The sequence below is a fragment of the Carcharodon carcharias genome, chromosome 30 (genome assembly GCF_017639515.1).
Source record: "Carcharodon carcharias isolate sCarCar2 chromosome 30, sCarCar2.pri, whole genome shotgun sequence".
Taxonomy (NCBI): domain Eukaryota; kingdom Metazoa; phylum Chordata; class Chondrichthyes; order Lamniformes; family Lamnidae; genus Carcharodon; species Carcharodon carcharias.
In genome coordinates this window covers 31696515-31724187 of record NC_054496.1, presented here as the reverse complement: position 1 = coordinate 31724187, position 27673 = coordinate 31696515, and the positions used below count along the sequence as shown (strand labels likewise).

The window sequence follows — 27673 nt, the reverse complement described above, 5'->3', positions numbered from 1 at the left end:
AGGCTGGAGATGGGAAGCTTAATTACTCGGGCAGATGGGTCAAGGGTTTTTTTGTGATCTGTGCGTAGTGATGGCAGTTTTGAAAGGGAGGGAGAAAGGACCTGAGAAGAGGAAATGTTTTAATATTCAACAGGAAGTGAAATTGGGGGTGGGGGGGGGAGGGGTGGTGTCATCACTTCCATGGGAATAGTGTTAAAGGAAGATGAGGAGAGGTGTCGGGGACAAGATGTGGTCAGTGTGGGTCTGAGGGAAGGTAGAGAAAGTGGAGAAAGAAGCAGGTTCAGGGATATGGTGGTGGGGGAGGGGCTGTGCCACAGGGGATGTTTGACCCGGGGGAGGGGAGTGGCAGAGTCGGCTGATCAGTTGGACTTAAGCTCTGTGATAAAGAAGCCCATGAGCTCTTTCCCCTTGTTGGAGGTGAAGGTGGTGTGGAGAGGGCTTTATGAAGAGGGTTTGTGATAGACAAGAGGAGCTGAAGGGTTATCTGAGCATTGTAGCCTGATGCTGGAATAGTGATCAGCTTCGGATATGGTGATAGGACAGCCGGACACAATCAGGGTGAATGTGGTAAAGCCGGCTCTGGTGTTGGCTAAAACAATTGTTCACCATGACTGTTTACATCTGCATCACTTGGGCTTATGGGAGCAGAGATAAGGGCCTTACCGGGGGATAGTCTGGGGAGACAGAGGAATGGCTTCTTTGGGTCCTGGGGCATGAAAGGTGGAGGTGAGGGTGTGGTTGGGCAGATTGGGAGCTGCAGAAATGTCGTGTTGAAAGAGACGCAAAGGGAGGTTAGTTGGGATTTGGAAATGGACACAGGAGGGAGTGGAGCTGGGAGGGGAAGGGGATGTGGGAGGAGTGTGATACAAGGGAGTGATCGGTGATGGCCTTAACTGTGATCTAAACGATGGCATTAGCGAGGCCGCGTCCAATATCAAAGTTCATCTACAATATCATAAACTCAAAGTTCCAGACCATAGTCAGACCCTCACACTCAGAACCATTCACAGTGTCAGTTTCAATAGTGCAGTGGAGTCAAATTCTACATCAAGAAACTCAAATGGTTAAATACAATATATCACCCCTCTGATCCCACTCATTGTATGGACAGTATCTCACCAATCACTGTTAGAGATAGTCAGATAAAGCCAGTTAATTACATTTCACAAAGTGTCTGTATCCAGATGTGAAGAACAGAAACGTTCACAAGACAACAACTAGACAAAACCCAGAAAGTTTCTTCAGTCTTTACGGTGGATGTGGGGGATACAAATTACTGAGTTGTTTACTTGATGTGTGTGGGATGAATGAATAGAAAATCCTCGGGAGACACACTCGTGAGTCCATGTGAGGGTTTTCGAGCGTGACACCGCGGAGACACAGGCGAATTGGTGAAAACTGTCAGCAGAGAATTGACCCAAAGAGAAGGAACTCTGGGATTGCGCCCGAGCTGTGCTGGACCTCACTTGGACAAGTCCGATTCTGCCCTGGAAAATAAATGGCAAATCCCAAATCCCCATCGATGATAAATATGCTGGAGGATTCACTAAAACAGTGGTACTCATGGAGTGAGAGTTTACTCCACTTCCCTGGTGTAAATTTTATACTCATCGAGTGCTGGAGATTGGAACACGTTCTGATAGGGGCTCGAGAGTTAGCATGAACCTATCGCAGGGCACATACAGCACAAGTTAGATACAGTGTAAATCGCCCTCTAGAGGGTCCACTAAAACACTCCCAGGGCAGGTACAGCATGAGGTTAAATCCAGAGAAAAGCTCCCTCTACACTGATGCTATGAACCAATACAGTTACAGCCCGGGGTTAGATACAGAGTACATCTTGCTCTACACTTTTCACAATGAACACTCCCAGGACAGATACAGCTTGGGATTAGATACAGAATAAAGCTCTCAGTACATTGTTTCTCTAAGTTAAAATTGGGAGATATTTACAAGTTGTTGTTGTTGTTGTTGTAGCAGTGTGACAGTCTCCATTTCCCATCGCACCAGTTATCAGTCTGAACGCCAGGCTCCCTGGGCCAGTGTGGGCAGTGCCCACCACTCATCCCCATGGATCAGTGAACAAAACCACCTGAGATGATTGGATTATTGGGGCGTTCAACATCGGAACTTGTGGACTCCCTTTTTAGTTATTTGAAAAACCTTTTATTGATGTTTTGTTTGCACTTCAGCCCCACGCTCCTGATCTATGGGCACCCGGTGCGGAAGGGGGTCGGGAAGGAGGAGGACCTCCTTGTGACCCTGCTCCTGGGCCTGGCCAAGTTGGCCATTAACAGGTCCAGGCAGCGGGCGATTGACGGGGGAGTCCCGCCCGATTGTTTGTCCCTTTTCTGCGGCTACGTTCGCTGCCGGATGTCCCTGGAGAGGGAGCACAAGGTGTCTGCTGACACGCTCTAGGCCTTCCGTGCTCGGTGGGCACCGCGGGGACTGGGGTGTTTTGTTGACTCCGTTAATCACATTTTGATTTTCAGTTTGTAAGGTTCCTTTAAATTTTGTCCTTGGTTTTACAGCTGACCTGAATTAGGGGCTGTGCCTGATTTATCCCTATTTTGTTGATTTGTTTTAATTGGTTTCAATTAAAAGATTATCAGAACTTGTGGAATTGAATTCAGTCAGGTGACACCAAAGCAACTCAGAGTGATTCCTATTGGTCCAAATAAAATCGGCCCTCCTGGTAAGAATCCATGAGTTCTGTCATTGGTGGAGATTGGGGCTGGTTAATTGGTTCAATGTTGCTGCTTCTGGTCTCATTGGTGTCAGGTGAGTGCAGCTTGTGTGTATAAAAGGTGCTGCTCGGTGGCTGAAGGGGTGGTTGAGTTGTTTGGTATCATGGGGGATTTTGTAGTGAGGGCTTTGTTCCCAGTGCTGGTGTTAGTTGGTGCTGTTTGTGGCTCTGTTACTTGCAACAGTTGCTAGGCCAGAGGTTTCCATGGAGCAGAGTCAAAGCCACCCCTGTACCTCAGACAGTCTCTCCTCCTGGGCCTCCCTTTGGTTCCCATTTCCATGTGTCTGAGGGTGGAAGTGTGTCTCCACTGCAGACTGTGATGGTGCAGTGTGGAGAGGACAAGCTGCTGCTCAGGGTCCAGTTGGATTTATTTGGAACCAGGCACCTGATCAAAGCTGCTGACCTGACCCTGGGGACAGCAGGTTGTCAGCCAACCAGGATCTACTCTCAGAACCACACTGTCCTCTTTGACTATGGACTGCATGAGTGAGGCAGCAGGTTGCAGGTAATGGGAATCCTCAGCTCTTGCTCTAAGCTTGGGCTGTAGATTGTTCCCCACTCTTCATTCCAACACTGGGTGAGATGTCAATGAGCAGATAAGTCTCCTGCTTTATAAAACCCCAAACTATCTTTCTATTCTGTATTGTACTTTGCTTTAACTGGTTTCTGAGTGTCTCTGAACTTGTCACATCAGCCCCACTGGTCTTGAACCACCTTTTTGGTTCCTCCAAGCTTTTTCTATTGCTGTTTTTGAGAATTTTTAGACCTATTCCGTGCATTCAGATCAATCCAACTGGAGACTTCAGTTTCAGTCCAGTTTAATCAAATTGAGTTGTTTCTTAAATGGAGGGAATGAAATGAGAATTGAAATTTTTTGGACTAAACAGGAACTCCACAATTCCCACTTTCCCAGTCATTGAAATAAATGGTTTCAAACTGATCTATTTCCATGCTCCATATTATGGTCGGATTGTGGCTCCTTTTACAGTTAATTGAAGCTGTCCTTCTGTTGACTCCCTTTCCTATTCATGGATCCTGGTCTTGTTCTGATGATCTCACTCTTTGGATAAAGGGCTGAGGTTGCATAGCAACAAATAACCAGATGAGGTCACAAGGCCCCTCAAGCCTGTTCCCCCAATCATTAAGATCCTGGCTGATCATCTACACAACCTCCATGTTCCTGTCCTCTTAACATATTCTTAGATTCCCTTCATGTCCCAAAATAAATCCATCTGCTTTGATTGTGTCCAATAATAGAGATCTGGGAATGCTCAGGAATACAGAATTCCTAAGGTAGATGATCAGCTGGATGAAGGAATTCCCTGTCACAATCTTAAATGACAGACCCCTGACCTGAGATGACCACCCCAATAGTAAACTCTCTCCAGCTGGGGGGAAGCAGCCTCTTCACACTGACCCTGTCAATCCCCCTCTGAATTGTTTCCAGGGGATGGGATGACTTCGTTGTAAACCCCTGTGCAGAACATTCTCATTTCAGATCAGTTCTTCATTCCTTAATGTGATTCTTTCAGATGATTGGAGATTTCCTCATCTACACCACCCACCTGAACCATACCCCAGAGTATCATGGATCTGTCATTGTGAGAACGAATGGAGCTGTCGTTCCCATTGAGTGTCGTTATTTTAGGTGAGAATCTTTACTCTCTTTGACAATAAGATCTACAGCTGCTGGTGGACTCTGAAGTTATCCTAAAATGACTCCCCTGCCTTTCCAGGAAGGGCAATGTGAGCAGTGACCCCATCAAGCCCACCTGGATCCCATTCAGCTCCACCAAGTCTGGAGAAGGGCATCTGTCATTCTCTCTGCGCCTAATGAATGGTATGCAATGGGTGGATGGGGAGTGATTTCCTGTAGTCACTCACTGGGAGTTACAGCCACTGTCTCTAACCCTTGTCCTCTTGTACTTCAGGTGACTGGCTTACAGAGCGCACTTTGACTGTCTACTACCTGGGTGAGCTCATTCACATTGAGGCCTCTGTTTCAATGACCAACCACATGTCCCTGAAGCGCTACATTGAGCCCAGACAAGGACTCCACCCCGAGATACAGCATCATTGACCACAATGGGTAAGGAGCTCTCTGCTTTCTCCAGCTGCTCCCATCTCAATGGCTTCATTTGATTCACTTCCTGTCCCTTTTGAATCTTTCTTCAGTTGCCTCCTGGACAGCAAAGCTGAGGACTCCTTTCCAACCTTTGTGTTGCCAAGAGATGAGCGGGAGCTGGACAAGCTCCGGTTTGACCTGGATGCTTTCCGTTTCCTTGGAGATGACTGTTCCTTGGTAAGAGGAAGCTGATCATTGGGGTCTCCATATTGGGAGGGAGTCACTGAAACTTGACTTGTGTTGAATGTATCCCTCAGATTTTCATTACCTGTCGCCTGAAAGTTGCTCCAGTGGATCAGGGATTCCAGGACCAAAGCTTGTACTTTCCAGAAGGTGTACAATGTGTAAGTTTCCCCCTCTCTCCCTCAGGGATGTGGTAAGTTGGGATGTGATACACAACATGGTTGATGGGCTGTTTCTCCTGTTTAGCTGGACCTCATTGGAGTAATCGAGCATTGACATTTGTGCCTGTTGCCATGTGGGTAACTGTGGAGCCACAAGGGATTTGTGGTTTGGATCCAGAGGAAGGAGGGATCTTGTACCTGAAGCTGGTAGGACATTGATCCTCTAGATGTTGGAGGTCTCCCTTTCCCCTCTCTAACTGGAATGCTTGATGTTGCAGAGAGTGAAGCTGGATTGAAGAGGGAGGGTGAGGCCTCACTTGGACCCCTGCTCATTCTGGATACTGATGTGACCAAGCTGGCAACAGAGTCCCTGAATGAGGCTGAGCGAAGGATGCAGGAGAGGTCTCCAGGTGGTGAGTTGGCTGACTGTGGGTTTCCATTGTCCCCTCAGTGTTTCCTTCTCTAGCCATTGGTTTCTCATTGCTTTGTAGGTGTGGAGTCTGAGGTGGTCCTGATCGTGGCCCTGACTGTGACAGCTGTCTCTCTGATCTCTGCTTCATTGCTGGTCTTGTTCCTGTACAGGAAACACAAGCAAACTCAGGTCAACCAGTGACCAAATGATCAATAAAGTAGTGATTCCTTGATCTTCTGTCTGGGTGTTGATTTGTCTCCATCCTCAACATGTGAAATGTCTCCATGGAACTATTGGCTGGCTTCAGTGTATCCAAGCACAGAACTAGGCCTCCTGAATGATGAAACAACAACAAAAGTTGTTGGAAAAACTCAGCAGGTCTGTCAGCATCTGTGGAGTGAAATTGGGTTCATGTTTTGAATCCACATGATTCTCTTCAGTTTTTCCAGTAGTCTCTCATTGTTTCTCATTTCTATCTTCTGCAGTATTTTGCTTTTATCTCCTGAATGATGGGTTTACTGAAGGCAGAGAAGCACTAACTTTCACTCCTTTGGGCTGCTGCTCATGTTTCTACCTACATCAGACCCCTGGCTCCTTAACTTTAACTATCTGGGGTTGGGGAGGTGCAGTGAGCAGGTCTGGTGCCTCCATGTGGACCTGCTCCTGAGCCTGGCTGGTGTGGGTGTTTACTCAGGCTCCCTCGTTCTCTTCCATGGTGATGCTCACCCCCTGGGGAGGGACACACAGTATTGGAATGTTTGAGGTTTGCTGTGATCAGTGGGTATGAGGTCACAACTGCAGCCATTATTTTAGCTTGATCACCCATTTGACTTTCTTGATACACTTGAGCTGAGCCTCTTAAAAGCTAATTTTTGGGCAGTGATAACTTATTCTCACTGAGCAAACTATGCACTAAATCCTGTGTATTGTGGGGCATAGCGAACCTGCAGATCAAGCACAAAAGGTGACGTGAGAGCTAGCATAGATTTATTACATGGTCTGAGAGAAACATTCACTGGGAGGTCTTCATTTTGCAGGAATCGCACACACTCCCAGCTTTCCCATCTTAATGCAATCTTCCTGTCCATGAATTAAACAGATGAGGTCCTACTAATTTAGTACTACTTTGAAAATCCTTCTTTCCACCCCAGGGCATGTTATACTTTTGGGCACTTGCTGCTTCCCTGGTGTTGATATCACTGGAACCATCATCTAGAGAACCAAGCTAAAACTCTTACCATAGGTGTTGGTATTTAAACATCTGAAATATAAAACTAGTTCCAATAATGGTTAATAGGATAATTAGCATGCAAGCCCATCTGGTTCAATAATGCCATCGAAGGAAGAGAATCTGTCATCCTTACCTTTTCTGTGTGAGATTCCTGACCCACAGCAATCTGGTCAACACTAAACTGCATTCTATAATAGCCTCACAAGTTATTCAGCACAAGGACAAGTGCTGGCCTTGCCAGTTATGCCCACATCCTAATGAGATTTTAAAAGTAAGATTCAGTTCTGAAAACTAAGTTACACACTCAATGTCTCAATTATGAAATTAAATACTATGTATGGGACTAAATAGTCAAATTATTAGGGTTGATGAACAAGTGTGTGTGTGTGGACTTTCAGAGGGCATTCAATAATCTTTCACAGACACATTGGCGGAAAATGAGGTGAATGGGGATGAAGAGAGTATCATCAGACCATCCGGATGTGGCATATGTTGCTTCCCTGGGATCTGATCTGGTACCTGAACTTCACTCGTGATTTAAATATCCAACTCTATTTGCACAAGTTTGCAGGAGATGTTAAGCATCAATCCGAGAGGAAAAAGGGACACAAATGAAATTGAGTGAGTGGGCCAAACAACGGCAAATGCCATTCTGTGCAGGCGAGTAAGGTCAACCACTCTGGAAATAAGCAAGTGAAAATTGAGTTTTGTCTGAATGGTGGGGGAAGATACATTTCACAGAAATATAACAATCATTATAAACTAGCATAATCAAGACTCTTGGAACATTGGACTCTCTCTGAAAGGGGGGAATGTGATGCTTCAGTTTCAGAGAACCTTGGGTACACACACATCTGGATTTCAATCTGGACTTTGGGAACCAAACATCAAATGACACTTCTGTTCTGAGTTTCAATACTGATTGTTTACATCCCCAGACTTCATTTTGCTCAATGTTTCACTTTCCTGATTTTGAAGATTGATGGCTGATCTGATTGAGCTGTTTAAATTGTTCCAAGGATTTGGTAGGGTATTGATGGGGGAATTATTTCCTCTTCTGGGTTATTTGAAGTCTGGCTCAGCCTTAGGTAGTTACTAGTAAGAGGGATGGTGTCATTGGAAGGGGATTTACGTTATCAACTCTTATAGAAATTACGTGTTTGAACCAGGACCACAACGAGAAAGCTTCACCCCCAGGATTACCCACATTTAGGAAACATTTGTCTGTACAATAACATGACTACTAAAGGCTGTAGTAGGAAAGATTATACCTACAATCACGACATTTCCTCCCCCTTTAGTTTTCATCACATTTCCTATTTGCAAAGTATATTTTAATCCACAATTTATACATATAAGTGTAGGTGTTGGGATTAAAGATTAAATCTCCAAGGTGTCTTTCTAATACAGTTAGAGCAGTGTAGCTCCATCATTTTTGATTTTCCCACTGGATTGACATGATCAGGAGCTGCACTATCAGGGACATCCTTCGACAGCTGTAGTTCAGAATTTGGGACTTCAACAGAGACATCGGGTATGTCTGTTCAAGGTGGATCTGTCGCCTGAGGGATTACAGGTTCAACATGAATTAAGGAATGAAAGCAAAAATCTGCAGATGCTGGAAATTCAAAACAAAAACAAAAATACCTCTAAAAACTCAGCTGGTCTGGCAGCATCTGCGGAGAGGAACACAGTTAACGTTTCGAGTCTTTATGACTCTTCAACAGAACTAAGTAAAAAGAGAAAACAGGTGAAATATAAACTGGTTTAAGGTGGGCTGGGACAGGTAGAGCTGGATAGAGGGCCAGTGACAGGTGGAGACTGCCAAAAGATGTCATAGACAAAAGGAAAAAGATGTGTTTAAGGTGGTGATATTATCTAAGGAATGTGCTAATTTAGGGTAGAAAGCAGGACAAGCAAGGTACAGAAAGTCGTAGTGGGGGTGGGGTAGGGTGATGTGAAGGAATAGAAATTCCTTAAAATGTAGAGATAAAACAATGGATGGAAATACATTGAAAAATAATGGAAATAGGTGGGAAAAGAAAAATCTAGATAAATTATTGGAATAAAAAGGGGGGATCGGAAAGGGGGTGGGGATGGAGGAGAGATTTCATGATCTAAAATTGCTGAATTCAATATTCAGTCCAGAAGGCTGTAAAGTGCCTAGTCAGAAGATGAGGTGCTGTTCCTCCAGTTTGCGTTGAGCTTCACTGGAACAATGCAGCAGGTCAAGGATGGACATGTGGGCATGAGAGCAGGGTGGAATGTTGAAATGGCAAGTGACAGGGAGGTCTGGGTAATGCTTGCAGACAGACCGAAGGTGTTCTGCAAAGCGGTAACTCAGTCTGTGTTTGGTCTCTCCAATGTACAGGAAAATGCATTGGGAGCAACGAATGCAGTAGACTAAATTGAGGGAAGTGCAAGTGAAATGATGCTTCCCTTTAAAGGAATGTGTGGACCCTTGGACGGTGAGGTGATTTGAAGTAAAGGGGCAGGTGTTGCACCTTCTGCGGTTGCATGGGAAGGTGCCGTGGGAGGGGGTTGAGGTATAGGGGGTGATGGAGGAGTGGACCAGACTGTCCCGGAGGGAACAATCCCTGCGGAATAGCGCCAGGGGTGATGAAGGGAAGATGTGTTTGGTAGTGGCATCATGCTAGAGTTGGTGGAAATGGTGGAGGATGATCATTTGAATATGGAGGCTGTTGGGGTGAAAAGCAAGGGTCCCCTTTGTCCTCCCTCATTAAATCCAACAATGGTTTATAGTCCAACACTCTGGTGACATGTTGATCGTACAGACACTGGTGTAATTTCCTCACTCCAAATATTACTGATAACTCTTCCTTTTCAATTTGTAAATAACCCTTCACGGCTTCAGAGAGGTTTGTGGAGATATAGCCTATAGGCCTTTCAGAACCATCATCCATCCTGTGTGACCACACCGCTACCACACAGTGAGGAGATGTATCAAGCATCACAGTTTCACATTAGTTCTTTTGATGGGTCATAAAGTACTAGTAAACATGATGTATGTAATAGCTTCTTGAATTTCATGAAGGTGCTTCTCTTTGTGACCAACCATGGTTCTTTTTGAATAGTAAGTGTAAAAGTGCAAACACTGTGGAAATAGTTTGACAAGAATCGATTATAATAATTTATCATTCCTAAAAAAGACTTGAGTTCAATGACACAGATTGGAGAGGATGCCCATTTGATTTCCCTTACTTTCTCCTCTACTCCATTGGAATCCACTTGGTGACACAAGTAAGCACCTTCTGTCATTTGGAAGGTACATTTCTCTTCTTTCAGCTGCACACTAGTTTCCAAAAATCACCTTGAAACCTCTTCTAGGTTGACTAAACGTTCAGCTTCCATTGACCCTGTGATTAGGACATCATGCAGGTATAGCACTAGGCGGGGACATACTTGCAGTAGACTTTCCATGGTCCTTTGGAAGATTGCACATACAGATGATATAACAAAGGGTAGGTGTGTATATTGTTGCAGCCCTTGTGCATGTTAATGGTTCCATGCTGTCCAGCTCTAGCTGTTGGGATGCATGCCTCATGTCCAGTTTGGTTTAGGATTTTCCTCCAGCTAGTTTAGCGTACAAATCATCAATCCTCGGGATAGGATATTAATCTCGTTTATGTCATGAAGAGATATTAATGTCTATAATCTAATTGGAAATCATTTTTAAAATTGCATTTTAGTGGGGCCCGTGTCTGTGTGTTTGACTGTGTGAAAATTAGTTAGGTTAAAGCCAGCCAGTCTGGGAGCTTTGATGTACAATCATTATTAGATGTTAATTAGATGAACATAAGGAGAAGGTAAAGTGTACATTTGCAATTCTTGATTAAAGGATTAAAGGGCAGGACTAAAATCTTGCACCTAGCTAGAAGATATCTAGCAATGTGTTTACTTTTTTCAGTTTACTAATAAAATGTTGGAAGAAATGGATATTATTGTTAGGAGACTTTACATTAACAGCCTGGTGATACAATGGAAAATTTACATTCAAAGAAAACAATAGGTATAAACGGAAAAGAGTTTGTGTGTGTAAGGCAGAGGCATTTATGATCTAACCAGCTTGTAAGCCAACAACTGTGTCTGCAAAGGAACCAAATTGCAAGGAACCTCATTTTGAATTTCAAAGGCCAAATATGCTTTTCCTGCTGTTTAAATAATGTCTTTGGGTTATTGTTGCCTTGATGGAGATTTACCTGGAAGTGATTAATTTGCAGATTTGTTTAAAAGTTACGATGGTATTAATTTGTAGATGTGTAAGTGGTTAATTTGTTGTTAAATTATTAAATGTTTAATTTGGTTTGATATAAAAAAATGGAGGCACAGTGGTCTTATTCCTGAATTCAGAGCTGCAAATCAAATATACCAGTTGAAAATACAGGTTATGAAAGTTGTTCAAGTTTCCCTCTGCGATTTAAACAACTCAGCCTTTACCAACTACTGAGTCATAATATTTGGGGGCTCTTGGCAAGAAAATATTTGTAATATTTTGCTTCGTTCAGATTTGGTATATCTTAATGATATGAGTGTGAGAAGCACTTTGTATTCAAGAGTTCGTGAAACCTTTTGTTAATGGTGAGGCTGCAAGATGGCTTTGGAAATTGCTAAGACTTGTCTGGGAGTAGAAGATATAACTCTGATTGTGTTACAAAAAGTATCCAAGGATAAGTTAACAGTTTTGGAAGATAAATTAAAATTAGTGTTGCCTGCAGGGGTGAAGAAATTAGATATAATTAAATGTACAGCACAGCATCTACAGTTGGAAGTGATAACTGACACCAGTGAGTCACAGCTGGAGATAATGAGACTTGAGTTACAAATGAAGATGCTGGAACCTGAACAATCAAAGGGACTGAAAAAATCTTGAATTAGAAGCAAAGGAAAGAAAAGGCCATTTCAAAGGGAACAAGCAGGAAGGCTGGAGAAAGAAAGGAAGCTGGACCTGGGATTTCAGGCAAGAGAGAAGGATAAAGAAAGAGAGGCAAGGGAAAGAGAGAAGGGAAGAGAAAGGGAATAATTTCTTAAATGGTTTGAGGTTCAAAAAGAGATCTGAGGTTCTGAGGAGAGTTCTGATGATGAAAAAGCCTTTAACCTAAAGCCCAATGGGGAGATGATTAGATTTGTACAAGCTGTTCCAAAGCTTAAGGAAAAAGATGTTGAAGCATTCTTTATTTCATTTGAGAAGATAGTGAAAATGATGAAATGGTCACTGGAGTATTGGACATTGTTGTTACAACCCAGGTTGTTGGGTAGAGCAGATGAGCCTTTTTCTATCTGAAGAGGTATCCGTGAAATATGATGTGTTGAGAAAGGCTATTTTGAGTGAATAGGAATTAGTTCCTGAGGCCTACGGGCAGAAATTTAGCAATATAAGAAAACAGGCTGAGCAAACATATATACTTAGTTTGAGAGAGTAAAAGAATATAATTTTGACTGGTGGATACTGGCATTAAAATTAGAGACAACTTTTGTAGCTCTTAGAGAAGAAATTCTTCTGGAAGTATTTAAAGTTTCAATTCCATCGGTAGAGTGAACTCAAGTGGGGAACAGAGAGTTCAAATGGTAAGACAGGAAGCAGTTCAAGTTGATGATTATGAGTTAGTACACAGAGCTAAACATTTTTTCCTTTACCTTTTTAAATACAAGAAGGATAGAAAGTGGGAAGCTGAAAGGAAGTGGGTAGTAAGGGAAGAGTAGCAGTAGCTGGAAATTCCAAGAAAGTTTTTTCTCAGAATAAAAAGGAAGGTGCTGAGGGTAGGAGTGACTTTTGAAAATTGAGGTGTTTTCATTGTAATAAAGTGGGGCATTAAAAAGTCAGTGTGTTGGAAATTACAGAGAAAATCTGTTGGAATTATTGGGGGGCAGAAAAGTTCTGGAAAGAAAGGTACTGTGGGTCCTGAGGTTCAGGCACAGGGAAACCAATTGTTTGAGAACAGGTAAAGCAGTAAGATTCAGTGAAAGGTAAAGGGGTGGGAATGTGTTCACAATTTGCCCAGGAGAAATCAGAGGGGCAAGTTGCAAAAATGTTAAAGACTTTGTGTGTGAAGGCAAAGTCTTTCCATGTGTGCACGGTGGAGTAGGTAAAAATGTTAACGTTTTAAGAGACACAGGGGCTAGTCAATCATTAATGTTGTGGGATTGTGTTATTGTGTTAAGAGGGATTAGTGCAGGAGCAGGTGATAATAAATGGGGTTTGCAGAGATGCTAAACATTCCACCCTTGTGGAAGATAAATTTCAAGAGCAAATGGAAGAGAGGGGAAGATATTGTTGGAGTTGTGGAAAAAGTGCCTTTTGTAAGATTTCAAATTATTTTGGATAATGATATAGCTGGGTCAGAGATTTGTGTGATGCCTCTGGTAGTTGAGTAGCCTGTAGAAGCATTTTCAACAGAGGTGTTACAGACAGAGCATCTTGGATTGTTTCCAGCTAAGTAGTAAAGAGATCACAGACTCATAGATTGAAACAAGAACAAACAAGCAGGGGAGGCAGCTCAAAGGCAAGAACAAGGTGTCAAAATCCAATCAGCTGGCTCTGTGTTTAATAACATTGTTCAGGAAGAAAGCACAATTCAGCAGAAATGTTTAACTCAAGGAGGTGAGTGGAGTTACAGAAAAAATGATTTGCAATTAAAAAAGTTATATCAGACAGCTTACTCAGAAAAAGAGGCAACATATATTCCAGTATGTTATTACCTTAAGGGCGATATTTAAATGTGGAAACAGAGGCCAGATTATGTCTCAGCAAATGAAAGTTGGAGTGAGACACAGCAGATTGCTAGTCCATTAGGGTGTAGAAATGAGATGTTGAGAATTGCTCATGAAATTCCAAATGGGGTGGGGGTGGGGTGGGGTGGGGTGGGTGGGGACTGGGGTTTGGGTGGTGACATTTAGGAATTATGAAAACAGAGGAAAATATACGGAGGTTTTTTTTTGGCCAGGATTGCACATGGATGTAGTGAAGTTCTGTAGAACATGTCACACATGTATGGAAATAGGGAAGCCACAAGCATTGATTAAGCTGGCACATTTAATTCCAACACCAGCATTTGAAGAAACTTTTACTAGGGTCATGATTGAATGTGTAGGATCCCTCCCTCAGTGGAAAAGTGGAAATCAGTATTTACTGACAATAATTGATGTGTGTAACAGGTTCCCTGAAGCGATACTTTTAAGAAATATTACAGTGAAGAAGTTAGTGGAAGATTTCACTAAATATTTTACAAGATATGGTTTACCTTTGGAAATTCAATCAGATCAGGAGTCAAATTTCATGTCACAGCTATTTAAGGAAGTAATGAAGAGTTTGGGGGATAAAACAGTTTTAGTCAATAGCTTTCCATCCAGAGTCACAAGGGGCTTTGGAAAGATTGCATCACACTTTAAAACTATGATAACAGCCATACTATCAGTATAATCCACAACATTGGGATACAGGAATACCACTCTTGTTATTTGCTAATAGAGACGCTCATAATGCATGGCCTGGTTTTAACCCTTTTGAACTGGTTTATGGTCATGAGGTAAGGGGACCACTGAAATTGATTCATGAGAAATTGGGCTGACAAAACTCAGAAACTACTCTCCTGGATTATATATCAAATTTCAGGGAAAGATTGAACAGAGCATGAGTTGTCTCGGGAAGATTAAAAATGTCACAGCTAGTAATGTAAATGAAGGCAGACAAGAAAGCAACAGCTCACAGCATTGTATCTAGAGAGAAAGTGCTCGTTCTGTTACCAATCCCAGGTTATTAATTAATTGAAAGGTTTAGTGGGCCTTTCAGAGTGAAAAAAATTGAGTGAAATATATGATTAAATAAATACCCCAGATAAAAGAAAGAAGCAGAGGGTGTGTCATGTAAATATACTTAAAATGTACTTTGACAGGGAAAAGGAACAAAAAGAGGTATTCGTGATGATGGATGATACAGGACTCTGAAATTGATTTTTCTCTAATCAAATTGGATAATGGGGGGGTGTTTGAAACTTAAAATGAAATATCAAGTTATCTTCCAAGCAAGGTCAAAGTCATTTAGAAAAGCTATTGCAGTCACACAAATCTATTTGTGGGAATAAGTTGGGGAATAAGTTGGGTCTGCACAAGTTTCATCTTAAATAAGGCAACATCCTTATGGATTAAATGCGGCAAAGTTATCACCAGTACAAAAAGAAATTGATTTCATGCTTAAAAATTATATCATTGAGTCTCGGTGCAGCAACTGGAGTTTGCCTATTGTACTGGTACTGAAGATGGATGGAACCCAGGGTCTATGTGTGAACTATTGAAAGGTGAATACTGTGGAAAAAGCACATTCATTTCCTATACCATGGTTAGAATATTGCATTGCGAAATTGGGACAATCGAAGTTTATCACAAAGATTGAATTGCTAAAAGGATATTGGCAGGTATGGATGTCGGAAACAGCAAAGGAGATATCGGCTTTTGTGATACCAAATGGACTACATCAGTTTAAGGTCATGCCGGTTGGTATGCAGAATGCACCTGCAACATTGCAAAGACTGACAAACAAAATAATTGCAGGTCTAAGCAATTGTGCTGCTTACATTGAAGATCTGATAGTTTTCCATCTGACTTGGGAGGAGCATTTACAGCATCTGGAAAATTATTTTCTCAATTACAGGAAGCTAATTTTGTGATGAACTTGGCTAAAGGTAAGGTGGCTCTGGGAGATGCCAAACTCAAGGATATCGTGGATTTCCCAGTGCCTGCAACAAAAGGAGAGCTTTTGAGATTTCTGGGGCACGAGTGGGCTTTACTGGAAATTTCTTCCAAACTTTAGCCAAGCGGTTGCTCCACTGACTGACCTATTAAAAATGAACAAGAAGCTTCAGTGGACACTGGAGTGTCAGAAGTCATTTGACAGTTTGAAAACTGTATCAACCACGACACCAGTTTTGGCAGTATCCAATTATGCCAAGCAATTTATGTTGGCCATTGACGCGAGTGCTAAAGCCATTGGGGCCATACAGTTAGAACAGGGTGACACTGGAATTGCATTATAGAAAAAGCCTCTTGAGGCTTGGTGGTCTTATTCCTGAATTCAGAACTGCATCTCAAAAATACCAGTTGAAAATGTAGGTTATGACACTTGTTCAAGTTTCCACTGGGATTTAAACAACTCAGCCGTTACCAACTGCTGTGTCATAAGATTTAGCAGCCTTGTCCATAGTTAATTTGAAGACTCCATGAATGGGAACAGTTTGATCTGGTTTCATCACAGGGAGTGTGGGCACTGCCCATTCCAAAAATTGGACTGGCTGGATGACGCCCAGCTTCACTAAACGGCACAATTCTGCATCCACCTTCTCCTTTAGGGCATAAGGCACAGGTCTAGCCTGAAAGAAACAGGGTATCACCCCCAAATCTACAAATATTTTTGTATATAAGCTTTTTGTCTTTCCCAGTTTATCTTGAAATACGCTGTCGTACATTCTTAATAGCTGAGGAAATCCTCCTGTTCTCACTTGAAAGATTTCTGACCAGTTGTGCTTAATTTTTTGTAACTGGTCCCGGCCCAGAAGACCAGGCTCTTCATCTGTCACGATGATCACTGGCAGCCCTAAGGACACAGACAGTGCCAATACCTTTTAACTGTGTTGACTCTCCAGTGTACAGCTTCAGTTGAGACGTGGTTTGCTACAGTTTCAATGGCTCGTTTTGATAATTAAATGTGTATTATCCCATCCGTGTAGTCGAGTCTCTCGTGTCTACCTCCATGACGAGAGGCTTCATATTCACTTGATAGAGATTGGTTATTGGTTCAGTTTTTGCTGCTTTGACATTGTATAGGGAATAGAAATCATTATTAGCAGCTTCAGATCAATAGTATTGTGCACTTCAAAATTCTTGGTCTGCTGTCTGATTGGCTGTTTCAATTTCGTCCTGAATTGCTTTATTATGTGCCCCTTTCTGGCAGTAAAGGCATTGTGCCTCTTTAAATCTGCAGTTTTCCAGTACATGGTTACCCACACATCTGTCAAGGTAAATTTCTGAGTTGCTTCTGAGATTCTTCCATTTTGCTTTTTCATTTTTTCAACAGCAGAGATTGTCTCCCACTTCCCTGCTGTCTCTGTGGTTTACGGGTCACGCCTAGTGCTAGGTTCCCGCCCAACTGAAGATTGGCACCTTGTTGTACATTCTGTAAACCTGCGAGTTCTTCTCAGCACTCTCCATTGATAGTGCAATTTCCATGGCCAACTTCAAATCAATGTTAACATCAGCAAGTTAATGGTGCTGAATGGCATCGTTGTGAACACCGCAAACTAACTGGTCCTGCAGCGTGTCATTGAGTGTATCTCCGAAGTGGCAGAACTCCAGCAACTGCTTCAACTTCACTAAATAGGTTGTGATGGACTCTCATGGGGCCCTTATTCTGGAGTTTAACTTCTGCTTCAGCTGAAAATACAAATTTACGAGGTCTACCGATTCACTAAAAGGTTTAGAATTGGAGGCATTCGGTGCTGTCAGGCTACAGGTGAGTTTATATTTGTTGCTAACACAGACTCTTAAAGGAATTGCTTTCTGCTTTTCCTTCACTGTTATTTCATTTGCCTTGAAATAAAGACCTGGGTACTCTAAGTACCGGCTCCAATCTTCCATGGACGGGTCATACAGCTCGATTCTGCCAAAAGGTGGCATGACTGGTGAGTATAATCTTCTAAAGGATTGATGTCCTCACATTCACAAGGCGAGGTGCAGCGTCAGAGCTGTTCATACTCATTGTCAAACGTAATGAACTTGATGTAATAGACAGGTTTCTTGCCTGAAACAGGTCACTTTATTCCACAGCTCACTTAGAAGCTACTTACTGGAAACAGATCCAAGACTAGAAAGCTCCACCCTCAGGATCACCCGCCCTTGGGGCTCATTCATCAGAACAATCATGTCACCCCTAAAGGCAGTAGGAAAGGTTTCACCTGGAATCACTACAACTGAAGACAATGGCTTTGGTTTTCCAATATTAAATTTCAGCTCAGCCATTGCGGGATGTCAGACAAGCAGTTGGGTAGATGAGAGGCTGTGGAGGGGTTGAGAGATCGGATGGTACGGTACAGTTGCGGGAAATTCCAGGAAAGACAGGCAGGGATTTGGGAGATGAGAACATGCTGACATTGGAGAGGAAAGGGAGGTTGGAGATGGGAAGCTTAATTACACGGATAGTTGGGTCAAGGGCTTGTCCGTAGTGATGGCAAATTTGAAAGGGAGGGTGAAAGGACCGGAGGAGAGGAAATGTTTTAATATTCAACAGGAAGTGAAATTGGGGGGGGGGAGTGGGGTTGTTATCATTACAGTGGGAATAGTGTTAAAGGAAGATGAGGTGAGGTGTCGGGGACAAGGTGTGGTCAGTGTGGGTCTGAGGGAAGGTAGAGAAAGTGGAGAAAGAAGCAGGTTCAGTGGTACGGTGGTGGGGGAGGGGCTGAGCCACAGGGGATGTTTGACCCGGGGGAGGGGAGGGGAGTGGCAGAGTCGGCTGATCAGTTGGACTTAATCTCTGTGATAAGGAAGCCCATGAGCTCTTTCCCCTTGTTGGAGGTGAAGGTGGTGGGGAGAGGGCTTTGTGAAGAGGGTTTGTGGTAGAGAAGAGGAGCTGAAGGGTTATCTGAGCATTGTAGCCTCATGCTGGAATAGTGATCAGCTTCGGATATGGTAATAGGACAGCCGGACACAATCAGTGTGAGTGTTGTAAAGCTGGCTCTGGTGTTGGCTAAAGCAATTGTTCACCATGACTGTTTACATCTGCATCACTTGGGCGTATGGGAGCAGAGATAAGGGCTGTACCAGGGGATAGCCTGGGGAGACAGAGGAATGGCTTCTTTGGGTCCTGGGGCATGAAAGGTGGAGGTGAGGGTGTGGTTGGGCAGATTGGGAGCTGCAGAAATGTTGCGTTGAAAAGAGATGCAAAAGGAGGTTAGTTGGGATTAGGAAATGGACACAGGAGGGAGTGGAGCTGGGAGGGGAAGGGGAAGTGGAGGAGTGTGATACAAGGAAGTGATCGGTGATGGCCTTATCTGTGATCTACATGATGGGATTAGCGAGGCCGCGTCCGATGTCAAAGTTCATCTACAATATCATAGACTCAAAGTTCCTGACCATAGTCAGACCCTCACATTCAGAACCATTCACAGTGTCAGTTCCAATAGTGCAGTGGAGTCAAATTCTACATCAGGAATCTCTAATGGTTAAATAAAATATATCACCCCTCTGATCCCACTCCTTGTATGGACAGTGTCTCACTAAGCACTGATAGAGACAGTCAGATAAAGCCAGTTAATTACATTTTACAAAGTGTCTGTATCCAAATGTGAAGAACAGAAACCTTCACAAGACAACAACTGGACAAAACCCAGAAAGTTTCTTCAATGTTTACGGTGGATGTGGGGAATACACGTTACCGAGCTGTTTCCTTGATGTGTGTGGGGTGAATCAACAGAAAATCCTCGGGAGACGAACTCCTGAGTCCGTGTAAGGGTTTTCGAGCGTGACACCGCGGAGACACAGATGATTTGGTGAAAACTGTCAGCAGAGAATTGACCCAAAGAGAAGGAACTCTGGGATTCCGGCCGAGCTGTGCTGGACCTCACTTGGACATGTCCGATTCTGCCCTGGAAAATAAATGGCAAATCCTAAATCCCCATTGATGATAAATATGCTGGAGGATTCACTAAAACAGGGGCACTCATGGAGTGAGAGTTTACTCCACTTCCCTGGTGTAAATTTTATTCTCATCAAGGTGAATGACCTCAGTGCTGGAGATTGGAACATGTTCTGATAGGAGCTGGAGAGTAAGCATGAACCTATCGCAGGGCACATACAGCACAAGTTAGATACAGTGCAAATCGCCCTCTAGAGGGTCCCCCTAAAACACTCCCAGGGCAGGTACAGCATGGGGTTAGATCCAGAGAAAAGCTCCCTCTACACTGATGCTATGAACCAATACAGTTACAGCCCGGGGTTAGGTACAGAGTACATCTTGCTCTACACTTTTCACATTGAACACTCCCAGGACAGATACAGCTTGGGATTAGATGCAGAGTAAAGCTTTCTGTACACTGTTTCTCTAACTTAAAATTGGGAGAGAATTACAAGTTGTTGTTGTTGTTGTTGTAGCAGTGTGACAGTCTCCATTTCCCATCGCACCATTTATCAGTCTGAATGCCAGGCTCCCTGGATCAGTGTGGGCAGTGCCCACCACTCATCCTCATGGATCAATGAACAAATCCACATGAGATGATTGGATTAACGGAGCCTTCAACATGAGAACTTGTGGAGCTGAATTCAGTCAGGTGACACCAGAGCAACTAAGAGTGATTGCTAATGGTCCAAATAAAATTGGTCCTCCCTGTAATTAATCCATGAGTTCTGTCATTGGTGGAGATTGGGGCTGGTTAATTGGGTCAATGTTGCTGCTTCTGGTCTCATTGGTGTCAGGTGAGTGCAGCTTGTGTGTATAAAAGGTGCTGCTCGGTGGCTGAAGGGATGGTTGAGTTGTTTGGTATCATGGGGGATTTTGTAGTGAGGGCTTTGTTCCCAGTGCTGGTGTTAGTTGGAGCTGTTTGTGGCTCTGACACTTGGCAACAGTTTCTAGACCAGAGGTTTCCATGGAGCAGGGTCAAAGCCGCCCCTGTACCTCAGACAGTCTCTCCTCCTGGGCCTCCCTTTGGTTCCCATTTCCATGTGTCTGAGGGTGGAAGTGTGTCTCCACTGCAGACTGTGATGATGCAGTGTTGAGAGGACAAGCTGCTGCTCAGGGTCCAGCTGGATTTATCTGGAACCAGGCACCTGATCAAAGCTGCTGACCTGACCCTGGGGACAGCAGGTTGTCGGCCAACCAGGATCTACTCTCAGAACCACACTGTCCTCTTTGACTATGGACTGTATGAGTGAGGCAGCAGGTTGCAGGTAATGGGAATCCTCAGCTCTTGCTTTAAACTTGGGCTGTAGATTGTTCCCCACTCTTCATTCCAACACTGGGTGAGATGTCAATGAGCAGGTAAGTCTCCTGCTTTATAAAACCCGGAATTAGCTTTATATTCAGTATTGTACTTTGCTTTAACTAGTTTTGGAGTGTCTGAACTTGTGACATCAGCCCCACTGGTCTTGAACCACCAAGCTTTCTCTTTTGAGGATTTTTAATGCTATTCCTCTCGTTCAGATCAATCCAACTGGAGACTTCAATTTCAGTCCAGTTTAATCCAATTGAGTTACTGCTTCAATGGAGAGAATGAAATGAAGTTTGAAATGTATTGGACTAAAGAGGAACTCCATACATCCCATGTTCCCAGTCATTGGAATAATTGGGGCCCTGGATTCAAACTTTTCTATTTCCATGCTCCATAATACTGTCCAATTGTGGCACCTTTTATTGTTAACTGAAGCTGTCCTTTTGTTGACTCCCTTTCCTATTAATGGATCCTGGTCTTGTTCTGAAGATCTCATCCTTTGGATAAAGGGCTGAGGTTGCATAGCAACAAATAACCAGATGAAGTCACAAAACCTCTCAAGCCTTTTCCCCAATCATTAAGATCCTGGCTAATCTTCTACACAACCTCCATGTTCCTGTCCTCTTAACATATTCTGAGATTACGTTCACGTCCCAAAATAAATCCATCTGCCTTGAATGTGTCCAATGACTGAGCATTCCCACATCTCTGGAGTACAGAATTCCTAAGGTACATGATCTGCTGGATGAAGGAATTCCCTATCACAATCTTAAATGTCTGACCCCTGACCTGAGATGACCACCCCAATAGTAAACTCTCTCCAGCTGGGGGGAAGCTGCTTCTTCACACTGACCCTGTCAATCCCCCTCTGAATTGTTTCCAGGGGATGGGATGACTTCATTGTTAACCCCTGTGGAGAACATTCTCATTTCAGATCAGTTCTTCATTCCTTAACCTGATTCTTTCAGATGATTGGAGATTTCCTCATCTACACCACCCACCTGAACCACATCCCAGAGTATCATGGATCGGTCATTGTGAGAATGAATGGAGCTGTCGTTCCCATTGAGTGTCGTTACTTTAGGTGAGAATCTTTGCTCTTTTTGTCAATAAGATCTACAGCTGCTGGTGGTCTCTGAAGTTATCCTAAAATGACTCCCCTGCCTTTCCAGGAAGGGCAATGTGAGCAGTGATCCCATCAAGCCCACCTGGATCCCATTCAGCTCCACCAAGTCTGGAGAAGGGCATCTGTCATTCTCTCTGCGCCTAATGAATGGTATGTGATGGGCGGATGGGGAGTGATTTCCTGTAGTCACTCACTGGGAGTTACAGCCAATGTCTCTAAGCCTTGTCCTCTTGTACTTCAGGTGACTGGCTTACAGAGCACACTTTGACTGTCTACTACCTGGGTGAGCTCATTCACATTGAGGCCTCTGTTTCAATGACCAACCACATGTCCCTGAAGCTCTACATTGACCACTGTGTAGCTACATTGAGCCCAGACAAGGACTCCAACCTGAGATACAGCATCATTGACCACAATGGGTAAGGAGCTGTCTGTTTTCTCCAGCTGCTCCCATCTCAATGGCTTCACTTGATTCACTTCTTGTCCCTTTTTAATCTTTCTTCAGTTGCCTCCTGGACAGCAAAGCTGAGGACTCCTTTTCAACCTTTGTGTTGCCAAGAGACGAGTGGGAGCTGGACAAGCTCCGGTTTGACCTGGATGCATTCCGTTTCCTTGGAGATGACCTCTCCTTGGTAAGAGGAAGCTAATCATTGGGTTCTCCATGTTGGGAGGGAGTCACTGAATCATGACTTGTGTTGAATGTGTCCCTCAGATTTTCATTACCTGTCATCTGAAAGTTGCTCCAGTGGATCAGAGATTCCAGGACCAAAGCTTGTACTTTCCAGAAGGTGCACAATGTGTAAGTTTCCCCCTCTCTCCCTCATGGGTGTGTTGTGTTGGGATGTGATGCACAACATGGTTAATGGACTGTTTCTATTGTTTAGCTGGACCCCATTGGAGGAATCGAGCATTGACATTTGTGCCTGTTGCCATGTGGGTAACTGTGGTGCCACAAGGGAGTTGTGGTTTGGTTCCAGAGGAAGGAGAGATCTTGTACCTGAAGCTGGTAGGACATTGATCCTCTAGATGTTGGAGGACCCCCTTTCCCCTCTCTAACTGGAATGCTTGATGTTGCAGAGAGTGAAGCTGGATTGAAGAGGGAGGGTGAGGCCTCACTTGGACCCCTGCTCATTCTGGATACTGATGTGACCAAGCTGGCAACAGAGTCCCTGCATGAGGCTGAGCGAAGGATGCAGGAGAGGTCTCCAGGTGGTGAGTTGGCCGACTGCTGGTTTCCATTGTCCCCTCAGTGTTTCCTTCACTAACCATTGGTTTCTCATTGCTTTGTAGGTGTGGAGTCTGAGGTGGTCCTGATCGTGGCCCTGACTGACAGCTGTCTCTCTGATCTCTGCTTCATTGCTGGCCTTGTTCCTGTACAGGAAACACAAGCAAACTGAGGTCAATCATTGACCAAATGATCAATAAAGTAGTGATTCATTGATCTTCTGTCTGGGTGTTGATTTGTCTCCATCCTCAACATGTGAAATGTCTCCATGTAACTATTGGCTGGGTTCAGTGTATCCAAGCACAGAACTAGGCCTCCTGAATGATGGAACAACAACAAAAGTTGTTGGACTAACTCAGCAGGTCTGTCAGCATCTGTGGAGTGAAATTGGGTTCATGTTTTGAGTCCAGCTGATTCTCTTCAGTTTGTCCAGCAGTTTCTTTTTGTTTCTCATTTCTATCTTCTGCAGTATTTTGCTTTTATCTCCTGAATGATGGGTTTACTGAAGGCAGAGAGAAGCACTAACTTTCACTCCTTTGGGCTGCTGCTCATGTTTCTGCCTACATCAGACCCCTGGCTCCTTAACTTTAACTATCTGGGGTGGGGGAGGTGCAGTGAGCAGGTCTGGTGCCTCCATGTGGACCTGCTCCTGAGCCTGGCTGGTGTGGGTGTTTACTCAGGCTGCCTCGTTCTCTTCCATGGTGATGCTCACCCCCTGGAGAGGGACACACAGTATTGGAATGTTTGAGGTTTGCTGTGATCAGTGGGTATGAGGTCACAACTGCAACCATTATTTTAGTTTAATCACCCATTTGATTTTTTGTGACCCTTTGAGCTGCGGCTCTTAAAAGCAAATTTTTGGGCATTGATAACGTATTCTCACTGAGCAAACTCAGCACTAAAGCTTGTGTATTGTGGGGAATAGTGAACATGCCGATCAAGCACAAACATGTGAGAACTAAAATAGTCTTATAACATGGTCCGAGAGGAACATTCACTAGGAGGTCATTATTTTGCAAGATGTGTGCATACCACCAGCTTTGGCATCTTAATGCAATCTTCCTGTCCATGAATTAAACAGATAATGAGGTCCTACTAATTTAGTACTACTTTGAAAATCCTTCTTTCCACCCCAGGGGTCCTTATACTTTTGGGCACTTGATGGTTCCCTATTGTTGATATCACTGGAACCATCATCTCGAGAACCAAACTAATACTCTTGCTATAGCTGGTGGAATTTAAGTTCAAATAATAAATCTCAAATAAAAAACTAGTTCCAATAATGGTTAATAGGATAATTAGCTTGGAAAGCCCATCTGGTTCAATAATGCCATCAAAGGACCGGAATCTGGCATCATTACCAGGTCTGTGTGTGACTCCTGATCCACAGCACTGTGGTTAAGAGTAAACTAAATTTTGCAATAGCCTAGCAAGTTATTCAGCTCAGGGGCAAGTGCTGGCCTTGCCAGTTTTGCCCACATCCTAAGGAGATCTTTAAAGTAAGTTTTCAGAAATGAATCTAACAGTTACACAACCAAAGGTCTGAATTATGATGTTAAATACTATGTATGGGACTAAATGGTCAAATTATTATGGTTGATGAATGGGTGTGTGCAGATTCAGAGGGCATTCAATTATCTTTCACAGGCAGCATGGAGGGGAATTGAGGTGAATGGGGTTGAAGAGAGCATCATCAGACCATCAGGATGTGGAATATGTTGCTTCCCAGGGATCTGATCTGTTACCTGAACTTCACTTGTGATTTAAATATTCAACTGTCTTTTCGCACAAGTTTGCAGGAGATGTTAACTATCAATCCGAGAGGAAAAGGGACACATGAGATTGAGTGAGTGGGCCAAACAATGGCAAATGCCATTCTGTGCGGGCGAGTAAGGTCCACCACTCGAACTAAGCCAGGGAAAATTGTTTTTGTCTGAATGTTGGAGGAAGATACATTTCACAGAAATATAACTATTGTTATAAACTAGCGTTATAAAGACTCTTGGAACATTGGACTCTTTCTGAAAGGGGGGGATGTGATGCTTCAGTTTTAGAGAACCTTGGGTACACACACATCTGGATTTCAGTCTGGACTTTTGGGAACCAAACATCAAATGACCCTTCTGTTCTGAGTTTCAATACTGATTGTTTACATCCCCAGACTTCATTTTGCTCAGTGTTTCACTTTCCTGATTTTGAAGATTGATGGCTGATCTGATTGAGCTGTTTAAACTGTTCCAAGGATTTGGTAGGGTAGTGATGGGGGAAATATTTCCTCTCCTGGGTTACAATACACAAGCTTTAGTGCTGAGTTTGCTCAGTGAGAATAAATTATCAATGCCCAAAAATTTGCTTTTAAGAGCTGCAGCTCACAGGGTCACAAAAAAATCAAATGGGTGTTTAAACTAAGGCTCAGCCTTAGGTAGTTACTAGTAAGAGGGATGGTGTCATTGGAAATGGATTTATGTAATCAGCTCTTTTAGAAACTACATGCTTGAACCAGGACCACAATGTGAAAGGTTCAACACCAGCATTACCCGTGGTTAGGACATATTTGTCTGTATAATAACGTGACTACTAAAGGCTGTACTAGGAAAGGTTATACCTACAATCATGACATTTCCTCCCCCTTTAGTTTTCTTTACATTTCCTATTTACGAAGTATATTTTAATCCACAATATATACATAATTGCTTCGGAATTGTGGTTAAAGATTAAATCTCCAAGGTGGCTTTCTAATACATTTAGAGCAGCGAAGCTCCATCACTTGTGATTTTCCCACTGGATCGACATGATCAGGAGCTACAGTATCAGGGACAGCCTTCGACAGCTGTAGTTCAGAAGTTGGGACTTCAACAGAGACATCGGGTATGTCTATTCAATGTGGATGTGTCCCCTCAGGGATTAAACTTTCAACATGTATTGTGTAATTAAAGCAAAAAACTGCAGATGCTGGAAATCCAAAACAAAAATAAAAATACCTGGAAAAACTCAGCAGGTCTGGCAGCATCTGCGGAGAGGAACACAGTTAACGTTTCTTCTCCATAAGACTCTTCAACAAAACGAAGTAAAAATAAAACAGAGGTGAAATATAAGCTGGTTGAAGGGGACAGGGGTGGGACATGTACAGCTGGATAAAGGGCCAGTGATAGGTGGAGATAGCCAAAATATGTCATAGACTAAAGGGCAAAGAGGTGTTGAAGGTGGTGATATTATCTAAAGAATGTGCTAATTAAGGGTAGAAAGCAGGACAAGCAAGGTACAGATAGCCTTAGTGGGGGTGGGGTGAAGGGAAGAGATAGAAGCACTCTAAAATGTAGAGATAAAACAATGGATGGAAATACATTTAAAAATAATGGAAATAAGTGGGAAAAGAAAAATCTATATAAATTATTGGAAAAAAAGGGGGGGATCGCAAAGAGGGTGGGGATGGAGGAGAGATTTCATGATCGAATATTGTTGAAATCAATATTCAGTCCAGAAGGGCCTAGTCAGAAGATGTGGTGCTGTTCCTCCAGTTTGCGTTGAGCTTCACTGGAACAATGCAGCAGGCCAAGGATTGACATGTGGGTATGAGAGCAGGGTGCAGTGTTGAAATGGCAAGCAACAGGGAGGTCTGGGTCAAGCTTGCGGACAGACCGAAGGTGTTCTGCAAAGCGGTCACCCAGTCTGCATTTGGTGTCTCCAATGTAGAGGAAACCGCATTGGGAGCAACGAATGCAGTAGACTAAATTGAGGGAAGTGCAATTGAAGCGCTGCTTCACTTGAAAGGAGTGTTTGGACCCTTGGATGGTGAGGATATTGGAAGTAAAGGGGCAGGTTTTGCACCTTCTGCGGTTGCATGGGAAGGTACCGTGGGAGGGGGTTGAGGTGTAGGGGGTGATGGTGGAGTGGACCAGGGTGTCCTAGAGGGAACGATCCCTGCGGAATACCGCCAGTCAGGATGAAGGGAATATGTGTTTGGTGGTGGCATCATACTGGAGTTGATGGAAATGGTGGAGGATGATCCTTTGAATGCGGAGGCTGGGGTGATAAGTGAGGACAAAGGGGACTCTATCCTGGGTCTGGGAGGGAGAGGAAGGTGTGAGGGCGGATGCGCGGGAGATGGGCCGGACACAGTTGTCAACCACCATGGGTGGAAAACCTCAATTAAGGAAGAAGGAAGATATTTCAGAGGAATTGTTTTTGAAGGTAGCATCATCAGAACAGATGTGATGGAGGCAAAGGAACTGAGACAATGGGATTGAGTCCTTACAGGAAGCGGGATGTGAAGAGCTGTAGCCGAGGTAGGTGTGGGAGTCGGTAGGCTAATAATAAATATTTTAGACAGTCTATCACCAGAAATTGAGACAGAGAGGTCAAGGAAGGGAAGGGAAGTGCCCGAGATGGATCATGTGAAAATGATAAGGGGTGGAATTTGGAAGCAAAATTAATAAATTTTTCCAGCTCCAGACGAGACCATGAAGTAGCACTGAAGCA

General features: G+C 43.6%; 2 pseudogenes; both read left to right on the top strand.

The window, feature by feature from the left end:
• The first annotated feature begins 4278 nt into the window (after positions 1–4278).
• Positions 4279–5219, top strand: LOC121271237 (annotated as a pseudogene).
• Positions 5220–5477: 258 nt separating this feature from the next.
• On the top strand, positions 5478–23366 carry LOC121271236 (annotated as a pseudogene).
• The last annotated feature ends 4307 nt before the right edge of the window (positions 23367–27673 follow it).